The 15,731-nt window shown below is 43.2% G+C and overlaps 1 protein-coding gene across 2 annotated transcripts in view; it reads left to right on the top strand.

Moving 5' to 3' along the window:
* Positions 1-4,171: 4,171 nt before the first annotated feature.
* The window catches only part of STIM2 (stromal interaction molecule 2), a 77,079-nt gene continuing 65,519 nt past the window's right edge, over positions 4,172-15,731 (top strand). For both annotated transcript variants that reach the window (XM_033059933.1, XM_033059934.1), the window contains exon 1: positions 4,172-4,226. The gene's annotated coding sequence lies outside the window, so the exon portion shown is untranslated. The remainder of the gene's footprint in view (positions 4,227-15,731) is intronic.

Raw genomic sequence — 15,731 nt, 5'->3', positions numbered from 1 at the left:
ATTAGTCTGGCTCATTTTTCCTCATCAGTCTTCTCATCTACCCAGAGCATTCACAGCTTGTAGTTTGGAGAGACTGAAAATAGCACCAAAAAGCAGAAAAAACATATTGTTTTTCCTTTACTCTATTGCTCAAACCCGCTTCAGGGTTATTGTAGGGCTGGCTAAATGTATATATTGGAAAGAACTGTTGGCATTAAACTCTGAAGATTATTTCCTCTTCCTTTTTCTGTTCAGATAAATCAATGTGGTGAATAAGGCTAGGTGAATGATAAAATTGCTAACGGGAAAGGCAAATCAAAGCAATTAATGTACAATAATAAAAGGAAAAAAAGCTTTCTGCTCTGAAGATCACTGGAAGGATGCAGGACAGGACTCAAATAAAAGCCACTCGGGTTATCCATACTGCAAATGACACTCAGAGAATTCGACCAAGACTCTAGGAGTCCATTGATACTCATCAGGATTCGTGACAGAAAGTAACATAAATGTCAGAACTCTTAAGCCTTCGAGACCAGTTTGCTCCCTGCAAAAAGATAAAGGTAGGCACTTGTGGGAAATGCTGTTGCAACATTCTATCAATGCAGCATACGCCAGTACCAGACCTCCTTCGGGAAAGGCGGCCGTACTCAGAGCGGACCTCAAACCAAAGAAACATTAACTTTTGTTCACGCTCTCAGGGTGTCTCCGCGCTCTGAGCACCGGGAACACGAGCTCCCCTGAAGCCCGCACAGCCACGGGGCGCCAAGGCAGTGGTGACCATGCTGCCCATCTGCCTCTGTCCAGATGGTGCTGGGTCCAGCACCCATGGCAATGCCACAGGAGAGAAGTGATACCAACTCTGAGGTTCTCCTCGGTTTCTCTTGTCTGGGAACAATGCAGAGATTTTGGATATGCCTCTTTGTAGCCTTTAGCAGCTGATAGTAATCAGTGTCTCCATCCTGTCTCACCTCTGTGAGTCATCAGGATTTCTTCATTGCTCTTTTTCTCCAGAACCGGGTGTCTTGTAAAACTGCACATAGATGTGCTGAGTAATTTGGATGCCAATAGCATAGTCCAAGCTGAAAACTCTTTTGCTGCTCTGTGCTTCATCCACCGACCCATGTCCAGATTACCATTCATTCTCCATCCACAAAAAATTCCAGCCCTTCTATTACAGCTGTCTACATTCAGATGTAGATTCTAAATAGCAAGCATACCCAAAAACCACACAGCTCTGCTGATGAATGGGGCAGGTCACTAGTGATGAAGAACTGTGAAAAGGCTGAGATGCTCAAAGCCCTTTTTCACTTGTTCTGTACTAGCAAGGTCAGCACTTAGGGTTCACAGACCTCTACACCTAGTTTGGCGAGGTTTGGAGGAGACTTCAGCAAATTTAGCAGCTGTTTGGAAGTCCTTAGGGCTGAACTGGAGTTGATTGTAAAGGTGCTGAAGGAGGTGAGTAACTCCATTGTGCTGCTTCCTATCACCTTCTAAAGACTGTGGTAATCAGATGGGATTTTCAGATGGGATTTCCAGTTACTGGAAAAAAAAAAACAAAAACGAATGTCACATGCATCATCAAAGCAAGGTGCAGGAAACTGCAGAGCAGTCATCCTTACCAAGTAGCTCTCTCAGAGGACATAATGAAGGAAATATTTCTGGAAGCCATTTCTGGGATGACAAAGGACCAGTCAATTCAGAAAAACCAGCACAATTCCTTTGGTCATGACAGAGCTGGCTCTATGAAGAGCTAAGAGCAGAACATACTCATTTTAGCAAGGGTCTTTTGCTGTGACATCCACAGCATCTTTGTAGTCCAGTAGGGAATAGGTAAGTAGATGAGGTGGATGGCAGTCTGAACCACTCCACATAAAAAGCAGTGGTGACCAGTCTGAAACTGGCATCTGGTTATGAGTGATGTTCCTCAGGGTTGAGTAGGGCAGTTAGACTAGAGGAACTCTAGAAGTCATACATTTTTCTCTGATTCTGTAATGAAGCCTTGCAGGGCACTCCTTAGAATTTGTGTCCTCATATTGAAACCTCTTATTATTTAGGTTTCTGTGGATTAATGGGTTAGGCTGCAGCCTTTCCTTGATTCTGACCTCATGCAGCTGATTGTGCATGATATGAAGTGGCACTGCATCATGAGGCATTTCCAGCTAAGAAGGTTCTCACTGTGAGATCTTCTGCTATGGTGTCCTGACCAGCAGTGACATCCCCATAACTCCAGAACACAGACATTGCTTGAAAACAATCCATTCCATGCTTCATGATTTGGGGACTTGTAGTTAAAAGCAGGAGGTGAAAATGAACCAATATTGGAAGAGGACTTTTAGCAAGGATCATTTACTATTTTAGGCCCACATAGTTTTCTTGGAGTGTCCCCATATCACAGCTATTCTGATACAGAATAGGCTTTTCTTTACAGTACCTGTGCAGTCTGGATCTTTTGACTTCACTAACTCTCAGTTAAAACAGTTCACACTTGTCCAGGAAACTCTTTCATGTACCCTTTGTGCATTCTTCTCTTTCTGTAATACATCATTAACTAATTAATTAAATTAACAGCAGGTTTCTTTGTTTCCATCTGGAAATTTACTCTGCTCCAGCTCCCCTCCCTAAAGTTAAACAATACTGAACAAGCTTTCTTAAGATACAGGCTTTTCATTGTTCTCTTTGCACAAGATCTGGTCAGATACTATTGGTCTTTAAAAGCTGTTCTATTCACCAGCAGGAATGATAACACTATGCACAGACTTCAGAATTCAATCAGAGTTCATTAAGTTTAGAGACATTTTACAAATCTTTATATGCTATATGATTACTTAGAAGTTTTGGGGTTTTTTTTTCCCATAAAATTATGTTTCTACTGGGATGGAGTTTGCATGCCAACTATATCATTAGGGAAATTGTTTCCTGCTGCATTTAATAGTACTGTAATGATTTCACAGTTAGCTTTCTGGATTTTGCTGACCTGCAGAAGGAGCTTGTACAACTCCATTTCGTGCTCCTGTCTCCTGTAGGTTCTACTTAGCAGGCAAAGGCTTTTCTCAAAGCTCTTTCCACCCCTCTTCTGTTGTTTCTTAGGTAATTGCAATAGTTAATAGCAAACGTAATGTTTATATAGCTTTTAGCATCTGTGCTGCATTATTGTTTCATGTACTGTGTATCTAAGATACAAGATTGAATTTGGTTTTTAAAGGCTGTGTTATTCTTGTTAAATGGGTATAAACGTACTGCTGTAAAGTACCACAGGTTTGGATACCTCAAAGCACGAAGACTTTACTGCCATTCAGCGGCTTGATAGAAACATAAAAGCAAAAGTGTGTGTGTGGGGGGGGTGGTTTGGGCAAGATTTTAAGCACAATGAAATCACAGTTGAATCTTTGTAAAGACTTAGTTTTCCTGGTTTCGGTTGTGTGGGATCAGATTTGAAACTCTTCTCGTTCTGTTGATGTTTTGAGAGTGCTGTGGTACACACTGAACCTAAACTTCAGAAAGCAGGTGTCTCTGCATTGGTGGTGCCATAAGAGCAAGTTCAACAAAGTCCAGGGTCTCGTTTTGCCTTGCAGTTTCAGTGTCTTATTTTCACGTGGCACCTTTCCCAGCTGGACCTGAGCGGTACGGGACACGCCTGGCGGCCCGGGGGAGCCGGGTCCCGGCACGGACCCCGAGGGCCGCCGCGGGACGGCTGCTCCCCGCACCCGACAAAAGTGCTCGGGCGGTCGGCGATGCGTTCCCGGCGATGCGGTGCCGGCGATGCGGTGCCGGCGGTGCGGTGCCGGCGAAGCGGTCCCGGCCCTTGTCCGGTCCTGCCCTGTCCTGCCCTGTCCCGGCCGGGCCGCGCGGGGAGCGGGGCCGGGGCCGCGCGCCGCTGGCCGCCCCCTCCCCGGTGACGTCACCGCGCGGTGACGTGTCGCCCGGCGGCGCGGGGCCCGCCGGAAGCGGCGGGAGGCGGCGCGGAGCGGAGCGGGTCGGTGCCGCCGGAGCGACCGCGGCGCAGCGCGGAGCTCCAGCCCTGCGTTCCTTCCTTCCGTCCTTGCGTTCCTGCCTTCGCTCCGCGGCAGCGGCGGTACCGATGGGCGGGCTCCGAGCGCCCGGCGTGCGGCCGGTGCCGACCTGCCTGCTCCTGCTGGGGCTGCTCCTGCCCGCCGCCGCCGCGGGGTGCGAGCTGGAGGCTGCGGACGGCGGCGGCCGGCGGGGAGGACGGGGAGGCGCGGCCGCCTCTGCGGCGGAGCCGGTGACAGGTAACGGCCCCGCGCGTCCCGCCGGCGGGCGGGCTGTCGGTGCAGGGGTGAGACGCTGCTCTCCCGGCGGCCGCGGCGCTCCCGGGCGCCTCCGAGCCGCCTCCCGCCGCCGCGGGGCCGGGCGCGGTGCGGCTGTGCAGAGGGCGCCGGGCCGGTCTGCAGGGGGTCCGGCTGCGGCGGCGGCACTGCGGTACTGCCCGGCGCGGCCCTTCCCGGCAGGGAGCCCGCCGCAGGATGTGTGCAGGATCCTGTTGAATAGCGATATTGTTGAGATCCGGAGGCGCCGCTTCCGCGTCGGCTCCCGCGGTGCCGCCCGTGCGGTGTCCGGGGCGGCCTCCGGCGGGGCCGGCGCTGCGGCGGGGCCGGGAGACCCGCGGTGCCCAGCGAGTCCCGCTGCACCGCGGCTCCTGGGAAGGCAGAGCTGTCCATCCCTGCCCCCAGGGGGGTTTAGTTCTCCAGGAAAGTGGGAGGCATTCCAGCCTGCACTTAATTCTTTAAAGAAAAGTCACATTACTGTACTTAGGGCAGTTGGGAATGCCCGCAATTAAAACCAGCGGTTGTACTGAAACATTTAAAATAATGTAATTTCAGCAGGCTATGATGACTCTGAATCGCTTAGACATATTCTGAATCTATCTTGTAATGAACAAGAGGAAGCTTTACTGCCTTTAGACAGCTCACTTAAGAAAATGGGATTTGTATATTAGAAATACTCAGAAACATTTAGAAGTTTGTCCTGTCTCATAATGTGCTTTTCAAAAAGCTCCATGATTGGAAGGAAGAACATGGAAGGTGGACGAAACAAGAAAAACCCGTATCCCTTCAGAATCAAAGTAGTGTGCATTTCTCAGAGAAAAACTTCTGGTCTTGTTGGGAATAGTATTGACACCCTCAACTGAAAGTGCTGAACTTCAGCTGATGACACATACCTGGGTTTCTTCTTGGCCCAACACCTTAAAGACGTGAATTTTAATTATGATTAATGAAACTTCAGCAGTAGTCATGCAATAACTCCAAGGTAGAGATGCAAGGCTACGTGATCTAGCGGTCCTGTTTGAGGACGCGACATTTCTGAAATCTGAAGTGTCCAGTCTGTTGGCTTGCTGTATAAACTGAGGAAGTTGGAACATCCGCAGTCTGTAAGCAGCAGTTGCACCTCCCAAGGGTGTTGTGGAAGTGCTGTATCGGAGCAGCTCTCTCTCTTTTTGGTTTTTGATTGCAACTGATCTGGATGTAGGTGGTATTAAGTGGTTCGTACTATGAATACTGCTGATGCTGTCTACATTTTTGTGCCTTATCAATTTTGATGTGTGGAAAAAACTATTTTTAAAAAATGTTTTATGGACTCTAAAGGTACTCGGATGTCTATAAGCTATGTTCTCTTACAGTGACTCTGGTGAAGAAGAAATACAATTATTTGAGAAATTTAACTTGCTATAAATGGATTTATTGTGTTACATGACATTATGGTCTGGATAATACATATGTTTAAACACCCATCTTACAAACAGTTTTAAATTTTAGGAGCTTTCAACGTAGTTCTATGTCCATCTACTTAATAAATATGTATTTCAATTTGTCATGGAGGTTGTTTGCCTATCTAACTAACTACCTCCCAAATAGTTTTAAGTTACTTTTTGCAAAGCTGGAAGAACTCTTGAAGGTTTGGAAAAAACCAGATTACTTCTCCAGGGGGTGATTTTAGTTATATTAGCTATCATTTTCCTAAGAGGTAAAAGTTGCAAATGCACTGTTGAATTAGGAGAGAATGCCAACACTCATGTGCAGAACAACAGAATTAACTTTTAATTCAGTAATTTTGACTGGTTTGAGAAGTACTACCCAGAAGATAAAAAACTGCTAAATATAAAATGCTGCCCTAGGAAGAGGCTGTGGGATGCTCAGATAGAGATGTTTAGGAAACAGAGTGGTAGGAAATAATTCAGGACTTCTAGTCACAAATTAGTCCATACAGCTGGTGAAAGTAGATGCCATCCTAGTGTATGTTGATCGAGTTTACACTACAGAAGGCTTTTTTTTTTTTCATTTATTTTTGATTCCACTTTTTTGTCTAGTTTTGAGTATTAATTCCAAAAAGTATAGAGGAATGTAGTGATGTGGCTTGAGAGGTTCAGAACCTATGAATTATTTTTTTTTTTCATCAAAGTATTGCATTATTTTGATGTGGAAAAGGTTGCGGGATGGGTATGTAAGAAATGGTTCACAGAAGCACTGGGAGTTTTTTTAAAACTTTTTTTTCTGTTTTTTTTTTTTTTTACTGTTGTTGAGATGTAGCTTAAGAGGAAGTAAATTTTTGTGGGTGTGATTTAGGTTAAATATAGGTTGGAAAGTTTTTATCTATAACAGTCAAATTACGTAGATTGTTTAACAGGTTCCCGATATTAGTGGTTTTCATTGGCTTAGAGAAGAAGCTGACAAAGATAATCAAGATGCTTGGCAGAAAAAGGATGTGTGATGAGTTTTAGGGCTAGGGAAGAGCCTGTGATTCTGTTTGTGCCGTATTTAATCAGATATTCAGGTATTTACTTAATTGAGTATATAGATTATCATTGCTGTTGTCTTGTCTGTATATATGCCTTTTTAACAGTATTTTTAAATGACAGCTGAATATGTAACATGTGACGCTGTGCTTGAAGGTATTTAGTCACGATTATGAAAATTGCGCTGACAGAACTGTGTCTCCCTTGGAGGGAGCATCATGAGGCTATTTGCTATTCACTCCAGCTCTGCTTCTTCACTACTTAATTTGGTAGAAGGTTTTAAGGAACCTTCTCTTCTAAGCTTGAAGATAACACTGGGTTTTCACATTTTTGTGTTCACCCGTTTTTAAGTTGCTTTGTAATTCTGGATAATTATGGTTTCTTTTAATGTTTAAATTTAATCCATGATCATGGATAAATTTGTCTGCCTTTGGGTGCAACAGAGAGCCTGCACTGTATTTGGCTAATAAATTTCTCTCAAATGATGTCTTATACTATTTGAAAGCAGTTTTAACTACAGCACTGCATTGTATTTACTGAAGAAACAATAGGCAACATAATGTAACCTTTTTTTTTAGTAATTCAAAGATTTTTCTCTTAATTACATTTCTATTCTGGAACTTAGCCATCGTCTTAAAACTCTGAGCTCTTCAAATTAATCAGACTTTGTCATTTGAGAAGCGAAGGTTTCTGGAAAATGTGTTTTTAGCTGCGACTCTACAATTGGCCTAGGCTGTTCTAATGTGGGTGGCTGTTTAAGTGGGGCTTTTTTCTCTGAAGTTGACCCCAGCTGACCATGCATGCGATATTGTTACCACAAGAGAGCTGGTAGGAGCAGGCATGCTCATCCCACTGCTGGAAACCCACAAGGAGGGAAGGAGTTTCACACTCCCTTTGTACTGCCCAACTTGCCCTTAATGTTGTGATGAGCACTGTCTGTTGCCTTGGCTTGCAGGAATGTGACAAGAGCCACAGGCAACAGGTAAAACTATGAATTTCTTATCAGACTCTTTCCTGACTTGCTTTAAGCCAGCACCAGTGCAAAGAAGAGGGAGGACCATGCTGTCAAGAGTGGGGAACAAGGATCGTCTGCTTCCTATGATGGCACCTAGTGGTAGTCTGAACAGAGCTGTTCATGGAATTTCATTGTTAAGGTGACTGTAAACTGCATCAGTGACCTTTTTGGGGCTTGAATAATACGTGTGGAATTTGGTGCTTGTATGTGAGACTTCACGTATGATGAGCTAATACAAAGAGGACGGTGAATTTGGGCACATAGCAAAATGCTTTTGCATGACTAGTTTGGCATGCACTGTTCTTAAAAGTTTGTGAACTATGGGATTTTTGTTGCTTTCTCAGTAAACTGCTCATAGATTTCTGTAGTGATGGAGACTCAGCATTACAGGTTTGTTTTTTGTTTGTTTGTTTTTTGCAATTCCATTTCTTCTGTATGTCTCTAGTAAAGCTTCTTGTGATCTGGTTTTAGTGGTTCTGGTGGGAGAGCAGAAATTTCAACTCCTGTCTCCTCTAAGGGGTGTTGATGTCAAGCTACCATCTACTTTTTGATAGCATCTCAATGCAGTCATCTGTCTTTGAAATATAATTAATTTATCAGTTAAATTTTTAATTTCTTAGCATGTTTTTTATTTTTAGTGATGAGGAATAAAAGAAGTTCAGGAGAGATCTGTGTTTTGATAGCTGAGTCAGCAGTTGCATTGTCATAGCTATGAGATACAGTTAAAAAAACTGAGTGGCTGGATTTGTAGACAGTTTTGAAGCAAATATTAAAAACAATTAACCAGGAAAAATCCTGACGTTTATGTAGCTGCGTGGCATTGGACTCCCACTCAGAGATAAGACATCAAGCACTTGTAACTTCCTTTGCCCTTAGCTGAGTTTTTCTACCTTACAACCTTCCACTGTTTTGATTGTAACTCTTCAGTGCTTCTGCTAGTGTGTTCTGCACCTTCTGGTGTTCTGCACCTTCTGGTGTCCTCTGAGGTTTTTTCTTCACCTCTTCTGGGGATTCAGTCTTAGTGTTGTGATTTACACAGGTTATTTAACTGGCATTTTTTTCTTGTCTTAGAGTAATAGTATGTAGCAGACCCTTTCTTAATACCCCCAGTGTCGCTCCCTGAAATGTTTGAGCTTTGTCATGTCTCCATCAGCAGGTTTTTGTGCTGCCCTTTCAGCTATAAGCTTTCTGAAGACAGCTCTGTTTTTCTGAGGACCTCCTACCCGATTGTGACAAGCTGAGCCCACGCAGCTTGGGCATGACTCATTTTCTTCTACCTGACTGCAGGGATACTGATCTGTCATAGCTAGGTTGAGCTGCCATGTATTTGTCAAAAGAGGACTGCACCCAGTGACAGGAGCTGTTGATCTTGATAAGACTTCTCATGATGATACTACTACTATGAAAATCAACTAAAAATACTGGGGTTTTTTAGCATTTGTGTGAAGTAAGCAGTTTGATAGCCTTCTAATTGATTTTTAGGTTGTGTTCTCTAACTTGTACATCTTTACAGCTTTTTTTGTGTTTTTTCTGTACTCATTCTCAATCGGAATTTGGAGAGAGGAATGCATAGTAAAGAGCTGCGATGTGGGAAAGCTAAGAAAATTACTTGGGTTTTTTTTTTTTAAATTGCATTGTCAAAGACTGTTCAGAAATCAAAAGTCTGTTATTTTACTCAAGTGTTGACCAATTTACTGCAGAAATCCTGATGTATGAGAAGACTTCATTGGGATTAGTCTGTTACATCCTGTCTGTGAAACTGGCTTTTTAAAATACAGAGACTTGAGATGTTTATCTTGACCACATAGGGAGTGTGTAAAAAATAAATAACCACTTGGTTGTCCTAAAATAAGCATATACACATTTTTAGAAAGAAGGTGAGTTTCAAGTTATTACATAAGTTAGTGTTATTCTGCCTTTGGTTACTACTAAGTATCTCCAGTTACTATGGAAACTGCATATCTGAAAGAGGAAGGGTGAATACAATTATAATGTGTTGTTAAAATTTAGAATCAGCACAAACAGAATGTGATTATTGTCAGAAATTTTGCCCTTGTTTACTTGATTTCTCTGAGAGATTAAAACTTAGAGGAAGAGAGTTTATTTATACCTTTTCTGCCCTTTCTGGATTTTGCTCATTTTCTTTCAAATCCAAAAAACCTATGGCATTTTTCAACGGTAGAGGTGGACTCTAAATCTGTATAATGAGATGTATGGTAGAATTTTAACTAAAATTCATCTTGGAAATTGAAGATAATGTGCTTGTCAGCATTCAGAACTGTTGACTCATTAGATTCAACAGAATTCAAATTAAGAGGTAAGAACCACTGACCATTTCGATCTCATTCCTGTGGTCTCTAGCCAAGATTTTTAAATATATCAGGGGATTTTCTCTCTATGCAGACAGGTGAATCTTCTTCAGCGTTTCCTAGAGGTTGAGGTGGAAAGGGAATGCATCACCGAGTTACTGTAGCTTGTGTTGCAAACTACAAGCAGCACCACAGAAGCTTGTGTAAATTGGAATTGTTGTTGAGGCTACTTGGATTATGTGAAGCTTAACTTCTGCAGTAGCTCGGAATTTAGAGGAATGCAAAGATAGCTTTGATCCTTTTCCCCTAGGCAACACTTTCTGTTTCCTACCTTTTCTTGTGCATTATGAATAATTTAAAAACTGTCAGCATCCCAGTCCTCTTGTACTGTCTCCAGCTAAAATTTTAATACTTGATTGATTTTTTTTATATACTATGTTTCTCTAGTTAATGTTCATTTGTAAGAAATTGTCATGTGCTCAGCTTTTAGAACTGAGATGAGTAGTTTACTAAAAATAGTAGTTTATACCTTAACTTATTTAAAGCTGTGTTTAAAAGCAAACAAACATTGTGATAGAGTATTCATTTAAGTGAGATTTTTGTTGAATTAAAATTTGCTGAAGACATTTTGGTTTTCTAGGCTCTGTGTACTTTCTCCTTAAAAGGAGAAACTTTCCACACATGAAAGTTCTGAATGCTCCTCACCTTGTGGTTTAGAATAAAGGAAGGGGTTAATTGTATGCAGTTATTAAACGTATGTGATAATGTTACAGAGATAAAGGAAGTTTTTCTCAGTTCCATCTAGTGGCTCTGTGAACTGAATTACTTAAATTCAGAGTTTCCTGCAAATTAAATATGTTATTTTGAATGACATTTTTCAAAGAAATGTTATTTTATTTTTATTGGTGAATTATTCCTTGTGGCTCTGTGGAGATTTGTCAAGAATAACTCCTGAATGATATGTATGTGTTTTTTTGGTTTTTTTGTTTTGTTTTTCAATATGTGTAGCATTTGACAAATGAGTGAGTGGCTTAATAAGTGATTATATTTTAGATATACCCAGTTTTCATGTAGAAGCATGTTCAGTGAGCTTTGCTAGGAAATTATAAGCTTTGACTAATAATTTTTGTCAATCTGCTGAATTTTTTTTTGTCCCAGCCACAGGCTTTTACTTGAAATGCATCCTCCCTTCTGCCCTCACTAGATGCATTAAGTAGGTGGGTCTTCTCTTTTTATGCCTAGATCTAAAGCATATAAAAAAGATGTTGTTTCTCTCTAGTAGTTTGGAAATGACAATCTTGATTAGTTTTTCCTCGTTTTGATATGTTACACAGTATTTTCACTTGGAAAACAACAAACAAGAAATACTATACTGTTAAGAAAGCAAAACCATATGCAAATCGGGTGTGATGATTTTGAAAAAAATATGAAAGGTAGTTATTCTGAGAAGGAGTCTTCCTTCTACCATAGATTACTATATATAGAAGGTTGCAAGGGTAACTTCTTGCTGTAACATTGTATGTGAATGTATGTGAAAATACCACTGTCTTCAGTTATTTTCATGGCCTGAAGTATTAAAGATTGCTTTAAAGTGAAAATGAAATTGCCTTTTTTTTTAGTGCCAAATACTTATTACTGTTTTCTTAAATATGAAAACTGGATTATATAATATCATATAGTTTCCAAAATTTATATTGTTAAGTGACAGAAAGGAAAAATATATTTATATCCCTTCCTACTGGTGGATTTTAATTGCAAATGAAATATGCAGAGACAGTTCTGTCTTTCCCAGAGTATATTTTAAAATTTTATTTGAAAAACTTTGCCTGTATTTTAATGGAACCTGGCTGCCTCAGTCTCTTGTTCATACCTGGTTCATGTTCCTTGAATATATTTCCTGAAACTATCAGTGCTGTAGAGGGTATTCTAGTTACTTTGGAAACTGCACAGTGATGTGTCAGTCTAAAATACAGATAAGAGCCACTAAAAAGGATTCCATTGACTTCAGCATATGAACCTGCATTATACATTCACTTGGATTTCATTCCAAGACTGCATTTAAAGTAATGTTTTGGCTTTGGTCTTGTGAAGCTCCACTGCTGATAGCTGGTTTTACAGTGGCAGTGTTGCAGGGTGGGGTTGGGACCTAGCTCTGCAGCTTTGGAGGATGTTAACCTTGTGACTGGTTTAACCCAACCTTGAAATGGGCTGTTTCTGCAGGAAGGCATGTTCCTCCTTTGTGCTTGTTGCTTTCTCTCCCTCTCTGCTTATTTTGTGTGTTCTGGCTGCTCACTTATGTCTGGAGGTGGACTGCTTGGGGGAATTGATTGAGCTGAAAGCTGGGTATTTTTTTAATCAGGATCAGGTCTTTGCTTCAGTTCAATGCTCAGCTGCACAACAGTATCTTGTGAGGAGATAAAAGTGTTGGGGGAAACTATTATTAACCACTTTAGTGGAAGCCCACACATGCTAAGTAAATAGCAATTGAGAAAGGTGGGTAAGCACAAAAAGCAACATTTTACCCAGATGTTACCAACTGTGAATCTGAAAAGTGGCATTCAAAATTGATAAGGAAGTATTTCAGCTATCTATAACACTTGTAGAGAGAGGCTTTTAGATTAGAGGCTTTTAGCAGTAGGGCCTTGATTTTTAGTATGGCTTCTTAAAGAGATTAGTTATTGTAAATGATAGTAACTTAGCTTGCAGAAAAATGGATGGTTTGGAATGAAACTTTTGCTGCTGAAGTTAATTTGTTTTTTGCCCTTGATTTATTGTAAGAGAGTTTATATCTCAAAATTGCTTGACAGACATAATTATTTACTTCTATAAAGTGAAACTGATAAAATGTGATTTTATTAATACAGGATGATAAGAACATGTCCTATTCTGATTCGGCTATAATGTTTGATACCACCCACCTATGTGAACTCTAAATGCATCCAACTGACTACTTTTAAACACTGCTATAAAAGAATCCAAGTAAAACTAGTTTGTTTTGTTTATTAAGTAAATATCCCAAGAAGCTATGCATCTGTGATATGTTATTCTTTTGTCTCTGAAGCACTAGGAAGCTTATTTTATGTTGCCTCATGTCTGTTTATACTATCCCATGAACAGTAGTCAAGACTCTTAATTTCTCTTGATGTTGACAAGTGGTAAGACTTCCTTATTCCAACAGAGTGGAAGCTCTGTGTGCAGCCTGGTCTGTAATCAGGTTCACAGAAATCACTGTTTTCTTACAAAACAGTGATGAACAATCACAGGTACCATGTTGTCTTACTGGAAAGAAAAAGGATGCATCTTCACAGTACTAGATGGTTGTTACTGTATGTGGTTCCGAGGGGTGAAAAGAAGCAGTAACATGACGACTTTCTTACATGAGCAAGAAAGAGCATTTATTGAAGGAAATCATGGATTTAGATAGTGTACATCGTGGAAAATGATTTACAGACATTTCATTGGACAGAGGAGAAATACCCTTTTAAAAACACACTCCGTGAGTAGAGTCACATATACTGCAGGTGTTATAATCTTTGTTTTGAGTTTCTGTCCTTGAGGAGCCTGAGAAGAAGGCTCAAGCAGCCTGAGAAACTGGCTGCTTTCTTGGTTCCCAGGCCAACATCTCACCCTTTTAGTTTTAAAAAAGAAAGAAAGAGAAGTATTTGTGATCTTCTGCAGGGCCCTTTGCAAAGAAGAACGAACACAACTCAGGAGTCCTGGGAACATCTTGAGTGACAAGGACCTGGTGTCTTCTTCTGCGTGAAAACCTATACCAAGTGAAATACAGCAGTGAGAAATTCGCCACTAAGTGATAATTCTAATACAATAGTGAAAACTGCCACCATTCACCAGAACACACATCAACAGTTCAAACATGAAGATGAATGTCCATTCCCTGCTTGTAGAAGGGTCATCTGGTCAGTGTTGTCATTTGGTTGGTGTTTGGTGAGTTGGTCAGCATGTGAAAGCTGAAGTGATCGCACTCTGCCCCTGGCATGATAGGCCAGGGCGGGCAGCTTGCAGGTCAACAGCAAGGACCTAGATGTGTCTCAGCTGAAGCCTGTAATGAGGCAAAGGTGATTCGCAACAGGATTATTTAGATTTTTTCTTTCTCTTTTTCCAGTCTTGCTGAGAGATTGGACCGGGATTAGCAACATCTGCCCCAGCATCCCCTTCCCCAATGCCCATCACAGGAATGGGACCAGCTCCAGCTGCTCTCCCTTCTGAAATGAAGGTGAAGCCATTGCTGCAGTCAGCAGAGGGTGGGAGTGACGGAGGAGCTGGAAACACTGATGGGGGCGGTCCGTTCAGGCAGGCAAGCAGGTCTCCTCTAGCTGGTGAGGTGGACGAATCTGATGAAGAGACCATCACTTCCAGGTGAACAAGCGAGGAAACTGAGGGGAGAAGAAAGGGTGGCCCCATCTCCGCTGGAGAGGGGAAGGGGTGACACTCTGCCCAAATAGGCAGGTCGGGCTCCAAAATCAGAGAGGAGGGAGGAACCGGTGCTGCCCCATTCTCTGGGGTGGGTGGCACTGACAGCTCCCTCTTGGAGTCAGGCGTCTTCGAAGTTGGATGGGCACCACCCCAGCCCCCTTATTAAGGGATGGTGTGGCCCCGGCAGGCAGGCCAAGCGATGTCATCGGCACTGTGGAGGGACGGGCTGGTGCCGCCTCCTCCTTGGCTGTAGGCGGTCCTGCCCCGCCGGCGCTGCCCCCATCCTGCACCAGCTGCTGGGTAGGGGGCTGAATGCTGGCACGGCAAATTCAGGCGATGTGTGCAGAACCTGGCAAGCAGAGGGGATGGGCCGCCCCCAGCCAGTGCTGGTTGTGAGCTCGCACTCTGGGGACATGACTGCTGTGAAAGCGATTGTCTCAGCCGCTATCTGACGAGCAGCGGCAGCGAGTGTGGCGGTGGCAACATAGGAGTCAGCTCCTGCCTACACCAGCGAGAGAAGATCCCCTCCACTGGGCATGGGGAGAATTCCCTGCGGCCCCGTGGAGAGCGGACTTGTCCCCTCTCTGCCAGACGCAGGGGGGATCCTGCGTGGCTCCACTTCAGCTTCAAAGGCACAGTTCATAGGAGAGCCCCGCACAACCAGTCGCTCCCCAGACAAAGGAAGCGCTGCACGCACTGCTACCACCCCGCTGAGATCAGCCGTGGCGGTGGCGCCAGGAACTGGGCAGGCAGGGATCGATCACATCCCCCCACGCCCGGACCCAGCACCGATCCCCACAGTGGAGAGCCGGGTCTGTGCGGGAAAAGCCGTCACGGTCTTGCATGGAGACACAGAGCATGGACAGCTCCGCATGGGACTGAGCGCAAATGGCTGCGGAGGGGAGTCATCCTCCGCGCTGCAAATGGGGAGACTTTAACAGCGAAAAGTTCCGGTGCAACCTAAATCTGTGAAAGCATCTCTCAGAGCTGAGAGTGCACCTTCTTGCTCCCGGGAGTGTGGAGTTATCATGTTTAAAAGAGGAACTCCTTCCCAGAAAAAGCCAGGAGTTCACTACTCCAAAAAATGAACTGACAGGCTTTTGAACTAAAAACCCATATATTACCTCTCTCTGTGGGAGAGGAGACGACTGACGATTCCCGCAGATCTCCCGTCCTGCTGTAGTCAGGGGGAGTCCGTGATGTCCCAGATAGCTCCAACTCCGGTTGTTCCTTGGCTCCAGTCCTG

This window comes from Catharus ustulatus, chromosome 5 (assembly GCF_009819885.2).
Source record: "Catharus ustulatus isolate bCatUst1 chromosome 5, bCatUst1.pri.v2, whole genome shotgun sequence".
Taxonomy (NCBI): domain Eukaryota; kingdom Metazoa; phylum Chordata; class Aves; order Passeriformes; family Turdidae; genus Catharus; species Catharus ustulatus.
Note: the sequence above shows the minus strand (reverse complement) of the source record. Positions and strands in the feature narration are given on the sequence as shown.